At 41.8% G+C, this 23,624-nt stretch overlaps 1 long non-coding RNA gene across 1 annotated transcript; it reads right to left on the bottom strand.

Annotated features, from left to right (window-relative positions):
* Positions 1-193: 193 nt before the first annotated feature.
* LOC124286226 lies at positions 194-22,305 on the bottom strand. The gene is made up of 3 exons (XR_006900988.1): positions 22,295-22,305; positions 10,624-10,628; positions 194-286 (listed from the first exon to the last, which is right to left on the bottom strand). It is a non-coding gene; the product is annotated as an uncharacterized LOC124286226 (long non-coding RNA).
* Positions 22,306-23,624: the final 1,319 nt, after the last annotated feature.

The following is a 23,624-nucleotide window of genomic DNA, read 5'->3' as shown; positions in this document are numbered from 1 at the left end:
GTGCCCCTGTTTCACCCCGCAGTGAATGGGTACCCGGTGCAATAAGTCATATGATGGTAACCCTTTAGCGCCTCACATGTTATCCAGGATAATAATTTGCGCCTTGACTGCTAACTGGCTGAGTATGGTTTTACGCCGCTTTTAGCAATATTCCAGCAACATCACGGCGGGGGACACCAGAAATGGGCTTCACACATTTTGCCCATGTGGGGATTCGAACCCGGGTCTTCGGCGTGAGGAGACAACGCTTTAACTACTAAGCTACCAAACCGCCCCTCATAACTTACTGGGGCGGTAGAGTAGTCTAGTGGTTAAAGCGTTCGCTCGTCATTCGAAGACCCGGGTTCGATACCCCACATGCGTACAATGTGTGAAGCCCATTTTGGTGTCCCCCGTCGTTATATTGCTGGGATATTGCTAAAAGCGGCCTTAACCTATGCTCACTCGCTCACTCACTCAGTGGATCAGTCACTCACTCACTCAATCTCTCATAATTTACATTTTTATCGTGATCTCGTGATTCACACAAAATGAATGCTTGTTTGTTGCTCTCAGCATTTTCCAGCAATATGACGGCGGTCCAGTGATCGATATCAAGAGCATCATTCTCACTCATTCATTCGCTCATGTATCACCAGGTTATCAGATCCCGTGAGTCGCGACAAGATCACGGCAGTAAGACCAGGTTAGTCATACAGTTTGTTTGCTTGTTGCTGAGCGCTGTATTCAGCAATATTCCATCTGTTTGCAGTGTCCGTAAGTAATCCAATCCAGTGATCAACAGCATAACAGTCGATCTACGAACTTGGGATACGATGACATGTGTCAACCAAGTGCTAGTCTGACACTATATTTTCGTGATGTTTTGTTCACGGTGAACTAGACAATTCCAGTACAAAGATACACACTGTAACCGGATACGTTTTGGCAGTATCAGTTTATAAGAATTGATGACATTCTATTACATGAGAAAGCACGCAATAGGGATTGGATGGCCCTATCCAATATGTAAATTAGTTCGTAGATTCCGACACTATCCTGTTTGTGCAGATGTGTTTTGAATAATGGTCCACCATTCTTAATAGATTACTCGCCATATCTTTAAATATTATGAAATTACTGAAAAAAATTACACCATTTTAGTTGCATGTTTTATGTGATTAGCGAAGTCAGAGAAGGACGCCATTGGCATGTTGATTAGTATATATCTCACCTAATTCCCGTCATTTGTGTAGAAGGTTTCAGTTTGTCTGTCAGAATATGGCGCTCTTTCGACAGATCATAAATAGACGTAAAATAAGTGTAAATATAAAAAAAAAATTCAAAACACACGAATATATTTTTAGGATAAGCCTTTTTTGTATATGATTATTATCATTGGCTATTTCTTTTCATAACTACCCTACGAAAGATGCAGAAAAAATGCTCTTTTTGAAAGGAATTATCAGAATAATGTTTCATTTACAGTTTTTGTAGAATTATAGTTACATCTTCTTTGAGAGGCATTTAGAAGTTGTAATGATGAAGGAAAACCAAGTTCTATGGCTAGTCAGCTTCGTTATTACAATGAGTGCGATGTTTCGGTGTCGCTTGATAACGATAACGGTACCTATAGTCTGTTTGCAGTGAAAACGTACCGATGAATTTCATTTTAAACAAAAAAGTAAATGAAATAAAGTGAAATTAAGATTGCGAATCTTCATAATTTTACCTTGTCAATTGAAGATTTAAATCTCAGTATTTTATTTAACTTAGGATAAAAGTTGTTTAACAAACTATCACAGTTTCAAAGGGCTATTATTAGTTTGTATTACAAGGGGGTAAGCGGAGAAGTTGGAACAGTGAAACAAATGCACGTGCAGTACGTGATGAGTGTTAACTTATACTACCGTAGAAACCAACCCTTCTTGTTCTAGGGGTTTCATTTAATGTGCATACCCCCTTGTAATACAATCCAATAATAGCGATGTGAAACTATGATCGTTTGTTAAACAACTTTTATCTTAAGTTGAATAAAATTTTGATACTTTATTGTTCAATTGGCAAGGTAAAATTATGAGGATTTGCAATCTTAATTTCACTTTATTTCATTTACATTTTTGTTTAAAGTGAAATTCATCGGTACGTTTTCTCTGCAAACAGACTATACACCGAAACGTCGCACTCATTGCAGTGAAGAAGTTGACTATCGATAGAACTTGGTTTTCCTGCAGTTATAGTTAAAGCTTGATATCCTGTCAATACAATATTTCTTTTCGAATATGAATTAATAATATTATCGAAAACAATATGAAACGCCCACCTGGCCAATCATATTACCTGTACATGTACATCATTGTTTGTCAAAAAAACGACAAAAGCAAACGCAATGAACAACACAATATCTTTAAAAATGTTTGAATATACATTTCATAATACATTTTTCTTAAATTGATATTGTCCGTTTTAAATATAACTTTCAATTAAATCTGTGATCATTTACCTGGTTATATGAAATTACAATATTGAATATTGTACAACATAGGAACTAACGTACACGTTACAATTATGCCAAAGTTTCGTCTTCTAACACTTGTATAAAGGTTTAAAATAGGGTTTACTACACTAAATGTGTCAAAAACCTTTCAAAAGGATGCAAAAACCACAGAGGCGGGAAAATGCCTTTATCCATCGTATGATATCATATTGAACAATCGCCCGGAGAGCGGAAGGTCGTGGGTTCAATCCCCGACCGCGTCATACCAAAAAACGTTAAAATATGGTACTTGTTGGTCCCTGCCTGGCGCTCGGCATTAATGGGTACATCAAGGACTGGTCGGCTCGGAGTCAGTATAATGTGTCTGAGTGGGGTATTCATGCTTCACTGCGGCATGGTATCTCAGTGGGCTAGCACTATAAAACCAGCTTCAGTCTGGGCTAGTACACGCAGCCGCACATACACATACACACGCATGCACGTCGTCATATGAGCGAAATATTCTCAAGCACGACGTAAAACCCAATTTCACCTCACCTCACCTCATATTGAACAAGGGTAAATGTAGATAATGAAATTAGTTTCGTGGCAACTTGATGAACGATAAGCAAAATATACATTGAATACAGAAAGTGTAAGCAGCAGGATGTGGTGATTGTTACAGAAAGAAATTGTCAAATATATATGTACCACAATGTTGACGCATGACATCATTACCCATGTTAGATTTCTTACAAAATGGCGGCTTCTGCACCCAGGCTTGATTATTCGAGGGACCTTCCCTTGTCCATAAATATGTGATGTAAATAATCAGAAACATCCGGACCATCTGCCTATTGTTATTTGTTTATTGTTATTTATCTATTGTTTTATTTCTTTTTTTCTCTGTAAGTGAGAGAGGAAGTCTGAAATACCGATAATCAGGGCCCTTGTCGTTCTGCGTGATTTTGCGTCAGTGATTGGCGCTGCACGGAAACTTTGACAATTTGGTATGAATGATTGCATTGTATCTATTTATTATTTCTTATTTTTTGCTACCACTTTTTCCATGCATATTCTAAACCTATTGAGCCAGTGCACGCAACGAATAGACGAATGGATTTCTGAAAATTTGAGAAAATGCTACACCGTATAATTTCTGAATCTTTCTTTGTTTATATACTAGTATCAATCACGCGAAATCATACCACCATAATATTGTTATACATAAAGTATTATACTTTTATATGACATGGTTCGTCTTCAAACCCAATATGTTCCATATTTCATCTAGACACTTGACTGTGGTGACAAAGACCATTTGTTGTTTGATTCTAAAACGCATGAGGAATTTTAGTGATGCATTTGAGAGTGAAATATACTTTATGTAATAGGCGTCTCCATCATAACCGGTCTTCGCGAAACGTGCTTCAACAAAGTTATCGAAATTGACGGAAAGTGTACTTCGACGTTTGTGTTTTCCAAAATATCCCAACCTATTCTAGCTGTATCTTTAACGTTTCAGTCCCACCCCAAAACGAAGCAAGCATATGAAACAAAGTGGTCTCACCTCAGGCAATTGATTTTCAAAACAGCCTCAGTTCACCAAGCAGTGAATGGGTACCCGGAGGGATGAGATTGTGGCGCACACTGATCCACGGACCAGGCTAATAACGTAAGCGCTTTGAGCATACACTTTGTGAGTGAGTGAGGTTAGTTTTGATCACTTCTAACCCGGATCTTCACGGGTTGCATACACATTGTGAGTGGAAGTTAACGCAATGAAGTACACACATTATCACATTACTATCACGAATCAACACATGCGCTTTAGATATGATGAGCAGCATTAACCAAGCCAGCAACCCGATCCCGTTAGTTGCCGTGGCGACAAGCATGGGCTGTGAAGATCAATTCTAGTCCTGATCTTCACGAGTCTCACGCAAAATTGGGGTGGTGGTTAAATCGTTCGCTCGTTACACCGAAGATCCAGGTTCGACTCCCCACATTGTGAAGCCCATTTTATGGCGTCCCCCGCCATGATATTGCTGGAATATTTCTAGAAGCGGCGTAAAACTAAACTAACTCACTCACACAAATAAGTTGTTAAAAACCTTGTCATACATGCATATATATGTGGGATAAGTATATATGTAAACAACATTCCAATACAATAGGTAACGAATCCTTACCTGAATATTGGCCTGATGTCGGTTGATTAGTCTGAAGTAACACATCTTTAGCTTTAAAGCACACACATTGTGCCACACATTGCCACACATTGTCGACAATATTTTGGCCCATATTATATATATTTGGGCATATGCACTCACTTTAGCTTGATATTAATGCAATAAAAGACATATTATCCCTTACGACTTGCCTGAAATCGATGATTAAAACTTCGAGGTGGACAGCTTCCAAAAAGAGAAAACTTGCAACATATGGAATGGGAACAATAATGCTCCGTACATCGAAAACTGTCGCACGCAGTGTTGTCGTTGTTTGCCGAACTGGTTTCAATCTCAAGTTGTGCGCCAGATAGTCGTACAGAGCGCTCCAGGGGACATAACTCTATGGGTTTTGGCTTGACTGACTGACTGACTGAGTTTGGTTTTACGCCGCTTTCCAGCAACATCACGGCGGGGGACACCAGAAATGGGCTTCACACATTGTACCCATGTGGGGATTCGAACCCGGGTCTATGGCGTGACGAGCCAACGCTTTAACCAGTAGGCTATCCCACCGCCCCGGTTTTGGCTTGAAGTAATGTTCGGCCGGTAGAGTCGATTTAATGCAGCGTTGCATTAATTCATTCGTACTTTTTAATTTAATATTGTAATCTAAATACGTAATAAATAAATAAATAGAATAAATTATATGGTAGCTTCCCTGAAGATTGATAGTTACAATTAATGAGAGAAATGCATTATTATTATTATTATTTTTCGAGAAATGTGGTGTGACATTGTGCATTTAAACGCACAGGGATATATTATCTTTCGCTATACATAGCCGTCCAATAAAAGTACAGTGTGCGTTTTGCTATAGAGACAGAGAAGGTGACGTCACTTCCTGGTCGAAGCTGTAGTTCGGAATGGGCCAAGGGTACTTCACATTAGAACTGAGACCCTGCAGTATCGACGATGGGTTTACTGGGAACCAATTCTACGCCGAATCTCCATGGAATCAAAAAGGAGGAAGTTGGACCTACACCAATATACCGTATTAACAAAACACCTTGGTGAAGACAGACCATGTCTGTTACACTCGATGGCACTCGTAATATTCCGTGGTTTCAATCGTGATGCATCGGGGTAGTTGCAAAATATATAGCTCTCTTTGTTGGTCATTATCATTTGCAGAACCTGTAGTGACGTCATTCTGTTGTCTTTACGAGGCGTTCTTGTCCAAGAATAACCTTTCAGCAAGGGCGTTCTATAGATTGTACTTCTGTTAAGAGAAAGGGCGGTGCTGCAGCCAAGTGGTTACAGAATTCGCTCGTTATGCCAAAGATCCGGGTTCGATTCCCCATATAGGAACAATGTGTGAAGCACATTTCTGGTGTCCCCCGCCCTGATATTGCTGGAAAATTGCTAAAAGTGGCGTAAAAACTACATTCACACACTCACTCACTGCCTCTGTTTAGAGGAAGTCCTTCTGCCCCAGACGGGCGGTGGGGTAGCCTAATGGTTAAAGCGTTGGCTCGTCACGCCGAAGACCCGGGTTCGATTCCCCACATGGGCACAATGTGTTAAGCCTATTTCTGGTGTCCCCCGCCGTGATATTGCTGGAATATTGCTAAAAGCGGCATAAAACCAAACTCAGTCAGTCAGTCTGCCCCAGACATATTCTGCAGAACTACCACTCGCCCTAGAGAACAGTGGAGATGTTGTAAAGAATCTCACTCTGTGATTAACCTTACATTCCCTGTACCACAGTATCTTCCCTTCCGCCCAGCCCACTCTACCAGACAAAATCATTGATGAAGCAAGTCTATATGTCCTCAGGTTTTAAATCTCTGAGCTCACTGGGATCCTCCTCAGTTCAGATGGATCTACTTGTTTGCATCAGAATTACATGTATATATAATCAGAGACTAAGCGTCGGTATGGTCACACATAACAATATCGACTTCAGGAAGCGTCACGTAAAATCCCACAAACGACCAGGGGAGATAATTCTGTGGACATAAAACGTCTAAATCATGCAGTTTGTATTGTATGTGCTCATCTCTGCCCTCAACCAATAAGAAAGCGGGAAAATACCATAATAAAACCCAGAAAAAGTGTTTTTCTTAACTGTGTAACCAATTTAAGATATTTTTATTAAATATAGATCACTTCGTAATAGTTATTTAATTGATATATGATACACATTGGTATTGTTATAATGTAGATAAACGACGTTCAAACTCACTTGATGTTTTTATTGAGTGTGAATATGTGAGAGTAATTATTATTGGATTAGGGCATAAATGCCCACAGAGGCGGGAAAAATCACGATTAGAAAACTTTCTATTATTTCCCATCAGAATCAGACTTCAATGGACCGCCTCCGTGGTGTAGTGGTTAGGGCGTCCGCCCGGAGAGCGAAAGGTCGCGGGTTCGATACCCGACCGCGTCATACCAAAAGACGTTAAAATATGGTACTTGTTGGTCCCTGCCTGGCGCTCGGCATTAATGGGTACATCAAGGACTGGTCGGCTCGGAGTCAGTATAATGTGTCTGAGTGGGGTATTCATGCTTCACTGCGGCACCGTATCTCAGTGGGCTAGCACTATAAAACCAGCTTAAGTCTGGGCTAGTACAAGCAGCAGCACATACACATACACACGCATGCACGTCGTCATATGAGCGAAATATTCTCAAGCACGACGTTAAACCCAATTTCACCTCACCTCACACTTCAATGACCCGTGAAGGTCCGGGTTAGAATTAACCTTCAGTAACCCATGCTTGTCGTAAAAGGCAACTAGAGAGATCGGGTGGTCAGGCTCGCTGGCTTGGTTGACACATGTCATCGGTTCCCAGTTGCGCAGATCTATGCTCATGCTGTTGATCACTGGATTATCTAGTCCAGACTCGATTATTTACAGACCGACGACATATAGCTGGACTCACTCACACTTCAATGAAGGATACCCTAGTCTGTCTCACAGTCCCTTAACCACATTATTTTCCCTACTGCCAAGCCCTCTCTGCAATGCTAAAGCCTAAAATGAAGCAAGTCTAGATTTCCTCAGGTTCAGGAATCTTGCAACTCACTGGGGCTCATTTCAATTTAAATGGGTTTATTTGCTGCTATCAAAATTATATATATTCAGGAACTAAGCGTTAGTCTAAGGGATACCCGTGAAGATCCAGGTTAGAATTGATCTTCAGCATCCCATGCTTGTCGCAGGAGCGACTAACGGGATCGGGTGGTCAAGATCTCTGTCTTGGTTGACCCATGCCATCGTATCAATACTAGATCGATGGGTATGTTGTAGATCACTGGATTGTCTGGTCCAGATAAAGGTTACATGAAAAAAAGTTCAGTGAGAGATACTGACAATGTAATCACACACATATATTTGTTCATATGCGGTATTTCACAACGGACTTAAATGTGTGTGACTTTAGTGAAGCCACACGTGTAAACACCGACGTGCTCTCTTAGCGAGTTCGGCGTTAAACAACCAAGCAACCAACTTCAATGAGGTCGGGAAATACGAAACACAGAAAAAAATAGCGACAACCGTACACGATGAATGCGACGTTTCCGGGTTGATATGAGCACCGTTACAAATTTAATTTACAAAATTGCTGCACTAAAATCATATACATATCAGAGGTATGGTGGCAGAGCTGGCTAAGGCGCCAGGCAAGTGACCAGCGAGTTTGAGGCGCCAGTATCGAGCCCATCTGTCACTGGGTCTAATAAACTTGCAGTCAACTTTGTGTGCAGACTCTTTCAGTGTTGTCACAACCCCCAGTGTACAGTACACAACCCTGTGCACTTAAAAGAAACCAAGAATTCGTTGGTATATGACCAGATGGTGGCCACATGAATACGTGCAAACACCCAGTTGCGGGTACAGCAACGTGCAGGAAAATTGGACAAAGTACTGTGACTATCTGTCCAAGTCCACCCAGTTCTGAATGGGTACCTCGTAAGGATGGGAATGCCACATTAACATGGTGCGCCTAGTGTCTGCAAGAGTTGTATACTCCTCAGGGAGTTGAGATTGAAATACGATGTGCTGTGAGATTGACATCTAAGGATAGAGGAGAAAACAAAGCGCCTGTGAGCAGCCTAGCTCGAACTCGGGGCAATATAAATAGATTTTAATTAAATGAAATAAATAAAACAAATAAATAATATTTACATAATATATATTATTAGTATCTTTATCATATATATGATACACAGTGAGTTAGTTAATATTTAGCGTCACTTCGGCAATGTTTCAGCCATATCACAACAGTTTGAAACATGAAGCCTCATAGATGGAAATAGAATTCGTGGGATTGATAGGATATGATAAGTAAACCAACACAGTCAATAATATAAACATGTGGTTTGGAAGCCAGTATTCAGATCATGAGGAATAAGAGATATGTAATGTACAAAAGAGAGGTGATTGTATTCCAGAATATATCTCCATGGAGTTATCTTCCTTGTTCATAATACCAGTTTTGCCTTTTCGTGCATTTGATGTGTTTTATAAATGTACATCCAAGTTGTCCATATAGGGACTTTACACTACTCCAAATGTGACCACAGGTATTTTCAAGCAGTTGAGTGCAGGACTGGGGTTAGTCGGTTTTACTCGGAAATACTTTTCAAACCCTGGTCTTCGGCGTGACGAGCGAACGCTTTAACCACTAGGCTACACCACCGCCCCCGACACTTTTGTGGCACTCAGTGATATCAATAATTTACTGAAAATGTTTAATTTGTTTATGTTTCCTACATTTAATACATACGATAGTAAGTTGGGTTTGAACATTATTACGGCTATATCACTGCGTGTCTGCTTTATGGGGAGGAAAACCTGAAGTAATCTCAGGCGTCTACAACTTAGGCTCGAGAATGATACTGGCGACTTGGAAACAATATCTGTCTGAACATCGATTCGAACCCGTGGATTTATATTTTCAATGTTTGTATTTAAATGAACCAGATATAAATATATATTAAGTCCAAGAAGAGAAAAGTATTCCAGGCAAACTGATACTTACCATCTCCTACTGCTGTTGAAACATTCTGATGTCAAAATGTGTCTTGCATACGCCCTTGACCTTCTACATAACACATCCACGTCACTGTTTCCAGCGGTATCGCGTTACAACAATGAAAGCTGTTTTGATCAAGAAGGATGTAACTGATGATGTATCGGACTGTGTTATATTTAGAGACCCGCAGACCCGGAAATGGTTTGACAGAGGGGATTCCCCTTTGTTTACACATCAGCTGACCTACATGAGGCACAGTTAGGTCATATATAAATAGAATGTGTAATGTGGTCTCCCGATCTACATTGTTTGTATATACTTTATATTTGCAAAACGCTGCTCTCAGCTTTGCAAGCTCAGAGACGAGTCGGGTTGAAAATAGGCACCCAATGGTTGACGCCATGAGCATCAATCAACGCAAATAAGATAAGCGACACATTTTAACCATTCATCTTAACAGATGCTGTGAGACCAGTTTTGTGTTTCACTACCCAAACGTCTCATTTTTCTTCTTGACGACATTCAGTCAGAATAAGGGCATTAACATTAAAATTAAGGTGAAATAGCGTTTACAACAACGCTGTCAAGATTGTGGGACTTGTGCGTGCGGCTACTCAACCCAATCTGGACAGGGTCACGTGTAACTAAAATTTGGTTTGGTTGTTCGGGGCCACCTCACTGTGCCCGCTGCTTTTGTTTAGGTAACTGGTCCAGACAGGCAGACAATAGGGGGATTAGTTACAGTCGGTTCTAAAAAAGACATAAACAATTCATTATTGTGGTAAGTATTTTTTTTTAATCCAGGACAAAATCCACCCGGACAAAATCCACCCCAAAATTGCAACCTAGGACAAAATCCACCCGGACAAAATCCACCCCTAATAAATTCCACCCTAAGAATGCTTGCAATGCTTGAGAAAAACAACTTGATCAAAGATCAGGACACACTAAAACTTTTAACAATAGCAATTTGAGAAGGGTGGATTTTGTCCATTTTTGGGCTAAGACGAGGTGGATTTTGTCCGGGGTGGATTATGTCCGGGTGGATTTTGTCCGGTCACCATTTTTTTATTCAGGTTTGCTTATAAATTCATTATTGTACGTAATGTACATTCAATGTTGTACATAATAATTATAACAAACAAATCAGAAATTAAAAAATCATAGCCCTACAATATTCCAGCTATACGGCCGCTGTATGTACTAGTAAATGATCGAGTCTCAATCAAACCAGTGATCAACAGCATGAGCATCGATATACACAAGTGGAATACAATGACAAGTGGCAACCAAGTCAGCGAACCTGACCACCCGATCCTGTTAGTTGCCTCTTTCGAAGCATGGGTTATTGGGTCGTATCACTGTGAAGTCATTATGTCATGTGTAACAACTAAATATTGGTCAACCTGTTCAGAAACAGCATGACCATCGATCTGCGCAATTGGGAACCGATGAAATGTGTCAACCAAGTCAGCGAGCCTGAACACCCGATCCCGTTAGTCGCCTCCTAAGACAAGCATGGGTTACTGAAGGCTCATTCTAACCCGGACCTTCACGGGTTCTATCTATCCACCCGCGATGATGCGGGTTAGAGTGAGTGAGTTAAAATTTTAATTTTTGGCAATATGTCAGCCAATCGTGTAAAACGTATTTCAATATTAGAGTTATTAATTTCAACGGGACATGTCAACGCTGGAAATCAGATATTAGAGAGAAAAAATAAGTTTAAAGGTTGTTTGTTTTTACTTAGGCCGAGCATGCTAGTCACGCTTATGAAATGAAAATCACAATCAGTTTCCCTGTTTAGCCGAAACAAGAAGCACATCCTGAAGAGTCTATTCTATCTATCCACCCGCGATGATGCGAGTTAGAATTGTCTTCAGCAGCCTATTCTTGTTTGAGGCGGCTAACGGGATTGGATCGTCAAGCTCGCTGACTTGGTTGGCACATGTCATCGTGTCCCAATTATGTAGATCCATACTCGTGATGTTGATCACTGGATCGTCTGGTCCAAACTCGATTATTTACAGACCACCGTCGAACAGCTGGAATATTGCCGAGAGTTAAACAATGAACACAGACTTTTTTTCTCTCCGCCGGACAGAGACAGGAATGTGACAGAACTAACCAAAATAACAGACATATTGTGGTTAAACAAAATTTTGCGTCACGTAAGTTGACATCTACACGTAAGTCAACATCTACACGTAAGTCGACATCTACATGACGTTATACTAAAGTATTCGTCAGTGCAATCAACATCTGTGACTGAAGTTTTTCTAATTAGAAATTATGCTTTTTATGTCCATGTTGTTCTTAGGACAGGTATTTTTAAACTGACATACTTAAGAAAACATATATATATAAATATGAAATCTTTGCGTCCACGTTAACTCTCTGAAATCGTGGAACCAGAGCATGAAAACGCTCACAAGAGCCGCTCGGGTCTACTCGGCTTATTCCGCTCCAAACATAACTTGCAGAGAAGAGACGAGGGAAGAGAATATCGCGCATAAAGGGCGGTAACTCCGTCAGCCTTCTCGGATTCGTGTAAGTGAATGAAGCGCAGGTCTGACAAAAATCTCATTGATTTTGCATATCAGTGTTATCTGAAAAATTTGTACTATCAGAAGCAATGAATGGGGTTAGCCCTAAAATGATGAGAGAGAAAATCTGTTCCTTTTTGAGAACTTTGAGAGTGGTATTTCTTCATGCTCGTTGGTGCTATTTGACCAACGCCGAGACGGGGATGTCACAGAATGGCCACACCTGCACCAAGTTCACCATATTTTCAAAGCTGAGAAAAATAAACACAGCATTGCAGAAATCAGATTTCTGTTCTTCCTGTATGCTTCCCAATCACAGCGTTGAAAATCTTGTTTTGGTTTAAATATTGATATGCCACCAACCACTACACGGCCCAACAAAAGAAAACATGCAACCATGAATAAACGTGAGTGAGTGAGTATGGTTTTGCGCCGCATTTAGCAATATTCCAGCAATATCACGGCGGGGGACACCAGAAATGGGTTTCACACATTGTACCTATGTGGGGAATCGAACCCGGGTCTTCAGCGTGGTGAGCGAACGCTTTAACCACAAGGCTACCCCACCGCCCCCGTGAATAAGAGAAACATGAAATGGCTATTTGATGGCTATGTGTTTCATACAGGTATCATTTTCGTGTTTTTCACTTCAGGTTTTGCAGTGTTTTGGCTCGAATTTAAGAAAATGTATATTTTAAAATTAGCTAACTAATAGTAGCATCGCTTCCTTCTAGATATTTTTTACTTAAACTGTATGAAACTTTATTCCTCGACACCGGTGTTTTCTGCAATTCATTTCTGAATTTCGAATGCTTTTATTCACCAGTTAATTACTATACAAGCCTAAGACAAGTTTGGTAGATTCTCATTGATGTAGTAGGGTTTTTGTATATCAGGATGTGTGGAATCGAACCCGGATCTTCATCGTAACGAGCGGATGCTTTAACCATCAGGCCATAATCTTGCATGATTTAAAAGTGTATTATAACTTAACAAGTCGGAGAGAGTGATATATTTACAAAATGAAAATTCACTAGCCAGTCGGCCAGTGACTATGGAGAATTATTGGCCCGACTGAATTTTTACTAGCCACGGCCAGTGGTTATTTCGAACACTGAAATCCAGCGTCGATTATCCAGAGCTACAGGTGGACGGTATAGAAGATACCTTCACTTTCTTTATCCACTGTCTACTTTGACGCCTCAAGAATAATGAACGGGTGGCTCGCTTTTGATGATGACATAATGTACTTTTGTATGCACCGCACGGAGAGCGGAAGGTCGCGGGTTCGATCCCCGACCGCGTCATACCAAAAGACGTTAAAATATGGTACTTGTTGGTCCCTGCCTGGCGCTCGGCATTAATGGGTACATCAACGACTGGTCGGCTCGGAGTGGGGTAATGGATAATGTGTCTGAGTGGGGTATTCATGCTTCACTGCGGTATGGTATCTCAGTGGGCTAGCACTATAAAACCAGCTTCAGTCTGGGCTAGTACAAGCAGCCGCACATACACATACACACGCATGCACGTCGTCATATGAGCGAAATATTCTCAAGCACGACGATAAAGCCAATTTCACCTCACCTCACCTCACCTCACCTCACTTTTGTATGAGACCATTTTATGTGAGAGACGGTAATAAACTAGATGTCTATTTACGCTGAATAGTACAGACAATATGTCTATCTCCAAGTATATCTCGTGGGTGATGTATACTATTCACACTTTGCTAAGAATCAAATCATGAATTCGACAGAAAATTATGATGTGGGGTCAAATTTGGTTGAAATATCTAAGCTTATTGTAAGCATGGATCCTAGGTTTCAGTATGTCATTGCATCTTGTGAATCCCATACCTGCTATTGACAGGTGTTGTGTACTTGTCAATGACTTGTTCCATGATTTGCAAAATCGTTCATTGGTGCCATGAACACCATTTTTATGGTTACTCATGTATCAAGTGCATAAAGTTACAGTTAAGTGACAGTTTGCCTAAAGATGGGTTGCCAGATTATTATTTATCCAGTTTTAAATGGATTCAATTTCAAATGATAAATCTACGTTTAAGTAAAGTTGTGAATTTTTGTGATCCTTAGCAAAGTGTGAGTAGTATGTAATACTCTCGTTAAAAGAGTCCGAACAGTTGAATAGGAAATTACCTTTTGACATCAATATCGTGTGCGTTTAATACTGGTCATGTGTGTGTGTGTGTGTGTGTGTGTGTGTGTGTGTGTGTGTGTGTGTGTGTGTGTGTGTGTGTGTGTGTGTGTGTGTGTGTGTGTGTTGTGTGTGTGTGTGTCAACTGGACCAAAGCACTAGTATCAACCACATCAAGCCAGTCACCAGATCCCGTTAGTAGCAACAAGATCATCCCAGGAAAACCAGGTTGGTCGCACATAACAACCAGCATTTGGGCTTTAGTGTAAGCTCAGAGTTTGTTTGTTTGTTTGTTTCTTTCTTGTATAACGCCGCACAAGCAATATTTCACCTATAATTATCTGTAAATATTCGTGTCAGGACTTCGCAATCCAGTGATCAACAGCACAAGAATCGATCTGCGCTATACGGGTTACGACGACATGTGTCAACCAAGTCGGCGAGCCTGACCACCCGATCCCGTTAGTTGCCTCTTACGACAATTCTAAACTGTATCTTCCTGGTTCTCAGAGAATAGGTGAGGTGAAATTTGGTTTAACGTCGCGCTTAAGATTATTTCGCTTATGTATGTGTATGTGTGGCTGCTTGTACTAGCCAAGATGGGTCATCGCTGATAATATGAGGGTCAGGTAAAGTACTGAAATGGTGCAGTACCCGTCAAGATAATTACTTCAGAGCCTGGAATGAATCAGTTATCATGTGGGGTCGATGTGAAACTCACTCACCCACCAAATACGGTGAGGTGAAATGGGGTTAAACGTCGTACTTAAGAATATTTCGCTCATATGACGACGTGCATGCGTGTGTATGTGTATGTGCGGATGCTTGTACTAGCCCAGACTTAAGGTGGTTTTATAGTGCTAGCCCACTGAGATACCATGCCGCAGTGAAGCATGAATACCCTACTCAGACACATTATACTGACTCCAAGCCGACCAGTCCTTGTTGAACCCATTAATGCCGAGCGCCAGGCAGGGACCAACAAGTACCATATTTTGATTTATTCCCGGAGTGGCCCTTCCCACAGTGGTCTCTGAGTTTTCACGCCTTATTAACGACCCTTCCCAGAGTGGCCCCTGAACACCTAAGTGTTCCCACACTGGCCCCCACGTTCACACCTTCTTAACGAGTTGTTTCAAAGTAAAAACTATGAAGGATCTTTTTAGTACTATAAGTTCTCATTTAATTATTGCCTTTTTAAAAAAATTAGACTTGCTAACTGATTTGTAAATAGATATATTTTTTATTATTGGTAGTTTAGATCAGTAACTGAGATTGTTAGTGGCTGTACCCTCAAAGGGGGTTGAAGTAGTGTAAAATTATTGTCCTCCTTAGAGGGTACGTAAGTCCCAAAATGTTCAAAGTCCATTTAAACTTGCCAGGATTTTTAAACGTAGAATTTTTGTCATTTTAATTTTGGCTAACATTTCTTACAATCGCCAGCAGCTGAAGGGATGGTGTAAATCCAACTAGGGTCCATGCAGGTAGCAAAGGTACTGTAAGTCCCCATGGTCCCTAGTATGGTGATCTACCTTCTGTTGTTGGCGATCCATAGCCTGATTTTATATTGTATTGTCCCAATAGTGCTATTTGTTTTAAACTTTTCACGCTAGTTTTAATTCTAATTGTGATAATCTAGTTGTTTTACTGTCCTTCGTCGACAGGTTTTGATAATGTACATGTGTTTCATTTCAATATCAAATGTTCTCGTCACGATATGGCTGAAATATTGCCGATGTGACGTTAAGTATTAACTCACTCCCTCACTCTTAACGAGTTGTCCCGTAGTGGCCCTTGAAGTTGGTGGTTACGTAATAGACAGAGGGGCCACTCTGGAAATACACCCATATTGTAACGTCTTTTGGTATGACGCGGTCGGGGGTCGAACCCGCGACCTTCCGCTCTCCAAATAAATGACGCCACGGAGGCGGGACTCAGAGTATAACCGAGTGTGATGACATGATGTCACTAAAACCAATTTCCTGAGTGACCGCAAACTCTCACTACCTCTATAACGGTATAGTGTTAATCAGCCTGTGACGTCACAACCTTGACCCCCTCGACAACGGATCCTCGATCCAGCTGAGCGGACTTCGATATAGATACACAGATCAAAGATATGTTATACTTACATTTACGATATATAACGCCCATCGTCTTATCCGGCCTCACGCCCCTTTAATGTTTAATCTCAGTTATTATGAACCGTGAGCCAGGATTAATCGTATCATGATATTAGGGGCGTGTCAAAATCTCCGGCTGAGTAAATACAACATTCTCAGTAAGAGAGCATGGCGGTGTTTACATGTGTGCCTCCACTAAAGTCACACAAATTTAAGTCCGTTCTTAAATACCGCATATGGACAAATATACTCATGCCAATAATGGTTGTCACCCCCCTCCCCACCCCAACCCCACACACATCACACCCCCACCCCACACCCCCTCTCCAATTAAAAAAAATTGAAGGGGGTGACAACCATTATTGGCATGAGTATATATTGGTGTGATCACATTGTCAGTAACTCGCACTGATAAAGGACACTGTTGGAGTGAGTGAGTGAATTTAGTTTTACGCTGCACTCAGCAATATTCCAGCTATATGGCGGCGGTCTGTAAATAATCGAGTCTGGACTAGACAATCCAGTGATCAACATCATGAGCATCGTACTACGCAATTGGGATACGATGACATGTGTTAACCAAGCCAGCGAACCTGACCACCCGATCCCGATAGTCGCCTCTTACGACAAGCATGGGTTACTGAAGGCTCATTCTAACCCGGAGCTTCACGGGTGACACTGTTGGATGGCGCGTTAAATATATTTCAGTATAGTGAGCATTGAAGGGCAATAAGCCATGGAGTGTTTGTTGTGGACATACAACTCTCAGTAAATGTGCAAAATATGAATCGATATAATGCAACAAATAAATATATTACTTGTGATATCTGTACTATTTTAGCTATATAAACAACTTTGACAAAAAAATTCATGCTGACAAAATGCAAGACAAAAAGGTTAATTTTCGTGTAGTGAGTGAGTATGGTATTACGCCGCTTTTAGCAATATTCCAGCAATATCACGGCGAGAGACCAAGTCGTTGTGACAAGCGGCGTGCTACGTTCCAGTGAAGGGCGACAGGTTTGTGTGCTATATGAATGTAGGTTATCGCTAGATCTGAGCATTCATGCGCAAGATTTCTTTTCATCTGAAAAAAGCTTGTAAATTGTAGATATTAGATACCACAATATAATCTTATTTTATTATTAGTGAGTGAGTATGGTATTACGCCGCTTTTAGCAATATTCCAGCAATATCACGGCGAGAGACACCAGAAATACTAGCCCTTTAAGACAAAATTTGTCTTGAAAAACAATATGTTTTTAAACCTGTTACAAGCAGCCGCATGCCAATACGGCACCTTGGCGTACGCAACGTTTACATACAAATTGTAATGTTCAAAAGAGTGAGTAAGGGTTTTCAGCAATATCCCATTAGTTAATGCTGCTTTAGTGACGGGTAGCCTAGTGGTTAAGGCGTCACGCTTGTTCGATTCCCCAAATGGGTACAATGTGAGAAGCCCATTTCTGGTGTCCCCCGCCGTGATATTGGAGGAATATTGTTAAAAGTGGCATAAAACTAAACTCACTCACTGATTCTGCTTTAGTAATTTGTCAGTTACTCGTGGGATGTCTGGCCATCCAGCTGGTGTCGTACGCTCAAGAAGTGTTGACCTGTGTTGATGTGTCCACGAGATTCTTGGAAGGGTTCTGGGCACTCATGCAAGTCTCGCCTCCAGTTTGGTTGGTATTTGTGCCATACTGGAGCCTCACCGGGCTGCGAAGATGAAAGCATTTTTTCTGTTTGACGTTCCCTAACCTAGTTCTAAACCTGCTCCGAGGGGTCAGCTCTAACTAGGTGAAGTACGTGTGATTCTCTTTGGTTTGGTATAAATCCTTGCCCCGACACTGAGAGGCGTACATCATCATCATCGTCGTCGTCGTCGTCGTCATCAGCATCAGCAACAGCAGCAGCAGCATCATCATCATCATCATCATCATCATCATCATCATCTTCATCATCATCTTCATCATCATCATCATCACTATATTTAGACACTGCACGTATCCAGCTGTGTAAATCCTTTTCACATATCGGGAGGGGCGGTGGGGAATCGAACCCGAGCCTTCGGCGTGACGAGCGAACGCTATAACCACTTGGCTACCCCACCGCCCCGTCGTGTCCCAGACACAGTGTTAGCACATCTGTACTTAAGAGTGTCTGTTGTGAACTTGATATCGTCAGCTCTATTAAGTCGTTGTGACCAGGCGGGGTGCTACGTTCCAGTGAAGGGCGACAGGTTTGTGTGCTATAAAATGTAGGCTATCGCTAGATCTGAGCATTCATGCGCAAGATTTCTTTTTATCTGAAAAAAGCTTGTAAATTATAGATATTAGATACCGCAATAGAATCTTATTTTCACCAGTAAAGTCAGTCGTTGTTCATTATTGTGCTAAACTTAACAATGCTCAATAAAATCCTGGCTTTTTTCAATGAAAAGCGACTCTATATACACTATATATGTCATAATGCAAAAAACATAGACATGTATCAGTTGTCATGACGACGTAGATAGTTGAGGGGCGGTGGGGTAGCCTAGTGGTTAAAGCGTTGGCTCGTCACGCCGGGTTCGAATCCCCACAAGGGTACAATGTGTGAAGCCCATTTCTGGTGTTCCCCGCCGTGATGTTGCTGGAATATTGCTAAAAGCGGCGTAAAACCAACCTCAGTCAGTCAGTCAGTCAGTAGAAAGTTGATCATATCATCATTCACTGGTTTGCCTGGTCGATTGTGAGTGAGTGAGTTTAGTTACATTTTTTGTCAATTATTTCGACTTGTCCAGAACAATCGAATCAACAGTGAGTTCAGTTTTACGTCGCACTCAGCAATATTCCAGCTATATGTATGTACATAATGGTGTCTGGACCAGACAATTCCGTGATCAAAAGCATAAGCATCGATCTAGGCAATTGGGATACAAATCCAGCCTCACGCCCCTTTAATGTTTAATCTCAGTTATTATTGACCGTAGGTCAGGATTAATCGTATCATGATATTAGGGGCGTGTCAAAATCTCCGGCTGTGTAAATACAACATTCTCAGTAAGAGAGCACGTCGGTGTTTACACGTGTGCACGATCCCGTTAGTCGCCTCCTGTGATATTGTCAAGAGTTACAAGGACAGAATGAATGAATCAACGAACGACTGACTGACTGAGTTTGGTTTTACGTCGCTTTTAGCAATATTCCAATAACATCACGGCGGGGGGACACCAGAAATGGGCTTCACACATTGTGTCCATGTGGGGATTCGAACCCGGGTCTTCGGCGTGACGAGCCAACGCTTTAACCATGAGGCTACCCCACCGCCCCCGAATCAACGAACGAACGAACGAACGAACGATGTTACAATTGAAACAGGACTTGTAAAATGAAAATGACGATTTGCAGCATTTTCATTTTACGACTGAGATATAAACACAGAGAACTGAACCCGGTTGGGAATCGAACCCGAACGCTTTAATCACTCTGACTTTCCAAAACCACCATGACAGCATGTCATGTCATGAAACAGTCATGGCATGATTATACAGTCACGCCATCTTTCCATACTGTTCTCGTTACGACTAATATCATAACGTCAATCAATACCTTCAGCGAATAGGGACAGGGACAGGTCTTCACGGGGCTAGCCACACCCAATAGTGATCAATATTAGTTGTCACTCAATTAGTTCTTCTGCTGAATGCTCGCGTGGTCTGCAGGCTACTTGACAATGATTTTCCTAATGTCACGGAAAGAGATGACGACGAGGACGCAACCATGACAGTGTGTAAATGTAGACCAAGGTTGTTTGATTACAAATGAAATGGACCGCCTCCGTGGTGTAGTGGTTAGAGCGTCAGCCGGGAGAGCGGAAGGTCGCGGGTTCGATCCCCGGTCGCGTCATACCAAAAGACGTTAAAATATGGTACTTGTTGGTCCCTGCCTGGCGCTCGGCATTAATGGGTACAACAAGGACTGGTCGGCTCGGAGTCAGTATAATGTGTCTGAGTGGGGTATTCATGCTTCACTGCGGCATGGTATCTCAGTGGGCTAGCACTATAACACCGGCTTAAGTCTGGGCTAGTACAAGCAGCTACACATACACACGCATGCACGTCGTCATATGAGCGAAATATTCTCAAGCACGACGTTAAACCCACTTCCACCTCACCTCACAAATGAAATTTGTCTGTAAATATCAAACGTTCAGTTGCAAGGGTTACATTATTCATGTGGGTTCAGCCGCAGCTAACTTGAGTGAGTGAGTATGTTTTTTGAAATATTCCAGAAATATCCCGGTGGGGGACACCAGAAATGGGCTTCACACATTATACCCATGTAGGGAATCGGACGACCGGACGCTTTGAGCATTAGACTACCCCACCGCCCCCAGTTCAAACTGCAGCTATATACGTCACACAAACATGTTCAGCCCGAAAACAGGTTACTTCTCCAAAGCAGACAATTAGATTCAATCCAGGTTCAGTCCAAGCGCAGGTAAATCCCACACGGCAAACAAACAGGTTCAGTCCACAGGCAGGTTACTCAACAAATGAAAGCAATCCGGTTCAGTCCAAGGGCAGTTTACTCTTTCTAGGCATGCAAACAGATTAAGTCCAAGGGCAGGTAACTCCCACACGGCAACCAAAAGGTTCAGTCCACAGGCAGGTTACTCACCAAATGAAAGCAATCCGGTTCAGTCCAAGGGCAGTTTACTCTTTCTAGGCAAACAGGTTCAGTCCACGGGCAGGTTACTCAACAAATGCAAGCAAGCAAAATATGCAAGCACTGGGAGAGGAAAACATATTTATTTCACTGGCAATTGGTTTAGAAACAGAGAAAATTACACGTACGAGCCAAACAGCTCCGTCGAAAGGTAGATAACTCTCACGAGACTCACGAGAGAACATCTAGGAAAGATAACTCACTCAATGCAGAGAAACCGGTTTCAGAACGAGACGTAACTATTCGCCAAAGGCTGGTATATATACCTTTGATGTGTTCGAGACAAAAGAAGGAATGTACACAAATGTATATGTCTGGGCCATTAAAGATCATACAAGCTCATCCCAAGGAGTTGAATGTCGGGTGTCGCTTTCTCGAAACATTCAGTCCGGAACGAAGCGTTTACTACCACGCCTCGGCGACCTCTGCATTGTGATACCCGACCTCTCTATACGTTGAAAGATTTTAAACCTTGTCGTATAGTATATATAAAGTTATATCGCAAAGTTTCAGGGGAAAATAAACACATACTTATGTGCTATAGCCCCGACACAGACACGTCAACAGTCGCCAGGCTCCTACCGTCAAGGGGTGTCAGTCGATTCCGTTTTCGAAATTTCAATTTATGTCTATTATGGGGATTCTTAGATAGCTTAACAGACTAGACCTGATCCTCTTTGGAACGGACCTCCTCAATGCGAACACCCACCAATCCGGACGGCTTCTGTTAGGTACACGTTAGTGTGTGCATGTTTAGTACGTGGCCATGACTTGTCAAATGTTTATATACTCATGCCAATAATGGTTGTCACCCCCTTCAATTTTTGTAATTGGAGAGGGGGTGTGGGGAATGAGGGTGTGAGGTGTGTGGGGGTTGGGGTGGGGAAGGGGTGACAACCATTATTGGCATGAGTATATAATAGATAGATATGTTGTTTCGATTAACTCTGTTCTGCTTTGTTGTTTGTGTTTGGTATTGATATCACAGTCAGTAATATTTTAGTTTTAAGATGTTGGTCTAGATGTTGTGGGCCGCGATTAGCGATACTCATGAGTGAATGAGTTCTGTTTTAGGCCGCACTCAGCAGTATTCCAGCTGTATGGCGGCGTGCGATATTCAAGATATAATACAATAGTCTGCAAACACGTGGCTGACAGCATGAGCAAAGTTCAGGCGACCACCCGATCCCAAGTAAACAGCTTTTACTTCAACCTTTGGGGTGTTATCGAATATTTACAAGTCAAAACTAAGTGTATTTGCAAAGGCGTTCTGAGTAAGGTCTGGTGCTTTTCTCGCCCTATATAGTATCCCAATATGGGATAATATTACAATATAAAGCTTTTAGGGCGTAGTTGTGTCAATACGTACTGACATGGAATACACAGAAATGCCACAGGTTACACGAATCTGAAGACCAGTGAAGATCCGAATTAGAATTGATCTTCAGTAACCCATGCTTGTCGTAAGAGGCGACTAACGGGATCGGGTGTTCAGGCTCGCAGACTTGGCTGACACATGTCATCGTATCCCAATTCTGTCGATCGGTGCTCATGTTGTTGATCACTGGATTGAGAGGTACAGACTCGATTATTTACAGACCGCCGCCGTATAGCTGGAATATTGCTTGTACGGCGTTAGACAACAAACAAACAAAACATAATACATACCTGTCAGTGGGAGGAGCGTGTACCAGAGGTTGTGTCCGGACTCACTCATCCACTCAACCATCAACTCACTCACTCAACCATCAACTCACTCACTCAACCATCAACTCACTCACTCACCTACTCAACCATCAAGTCACTCACTCACTCAACCATCAACTCACTCACTCACCTACTCAACCATCAAGTCACTCACTCAATCAACCATCAACTAACTCACTCATCTACTCACTTACTCAACCATCAACTCACTCACTCAACCATCAACTCACTCACTCACCTACTCACTTACTCAACCATCAACTCACTCACCTACTCACTTACTCAACCATCAACTCACTCACTCACTCAACCATCAACTCACTCACTCACCTACTCAACCATCAACTCACTCACTCACCTACTCAACCATCAACTCACTCACTCACTCAACCATCAACTCACTCACTCACCTACTCAACCATCAAGTCACTCACTCAATCAACCATCAACTCACTCACTCATCTACTCACTTACTCAACCATCAACTCACTCACTCACTCAACCATCAACTCACTCACTCACCTACTCACTTACTCAACCATCAACTCACTCACTCACTCAACCATCAACTCACTCACTCACCTACTCACTTACTCAACCATCAACTCACTCACTCACCTACTCACTTACTCAACCATCAACTCACTCACTCACTCAACCAACCATCAACTCAGAATTACACTCCATTACTCCGAGAGATTTTG

The sequence above is a fragment of the Haliotis rubra genome, unplaced genomic scaffold, assembly GCF_003918875.1.
Source record: "Haliotis rubra isolate DU_JTF1 unplaced genomic scaffold, ASM391887v1 Scf379, whole genome shotgun sequence".
NCBI classification, from domain to species: domain Eukaryota; kingdom Metazoa; phylum Mollusca; class Gastropoda; order Lepetellida; family Haliotidae; genus Haliotis; species Haliotis rubra.
Note: the sequence above shows the minus strand (reverse complement) of the source record. Positions and strands in the feature narration are given on the sequence as shown.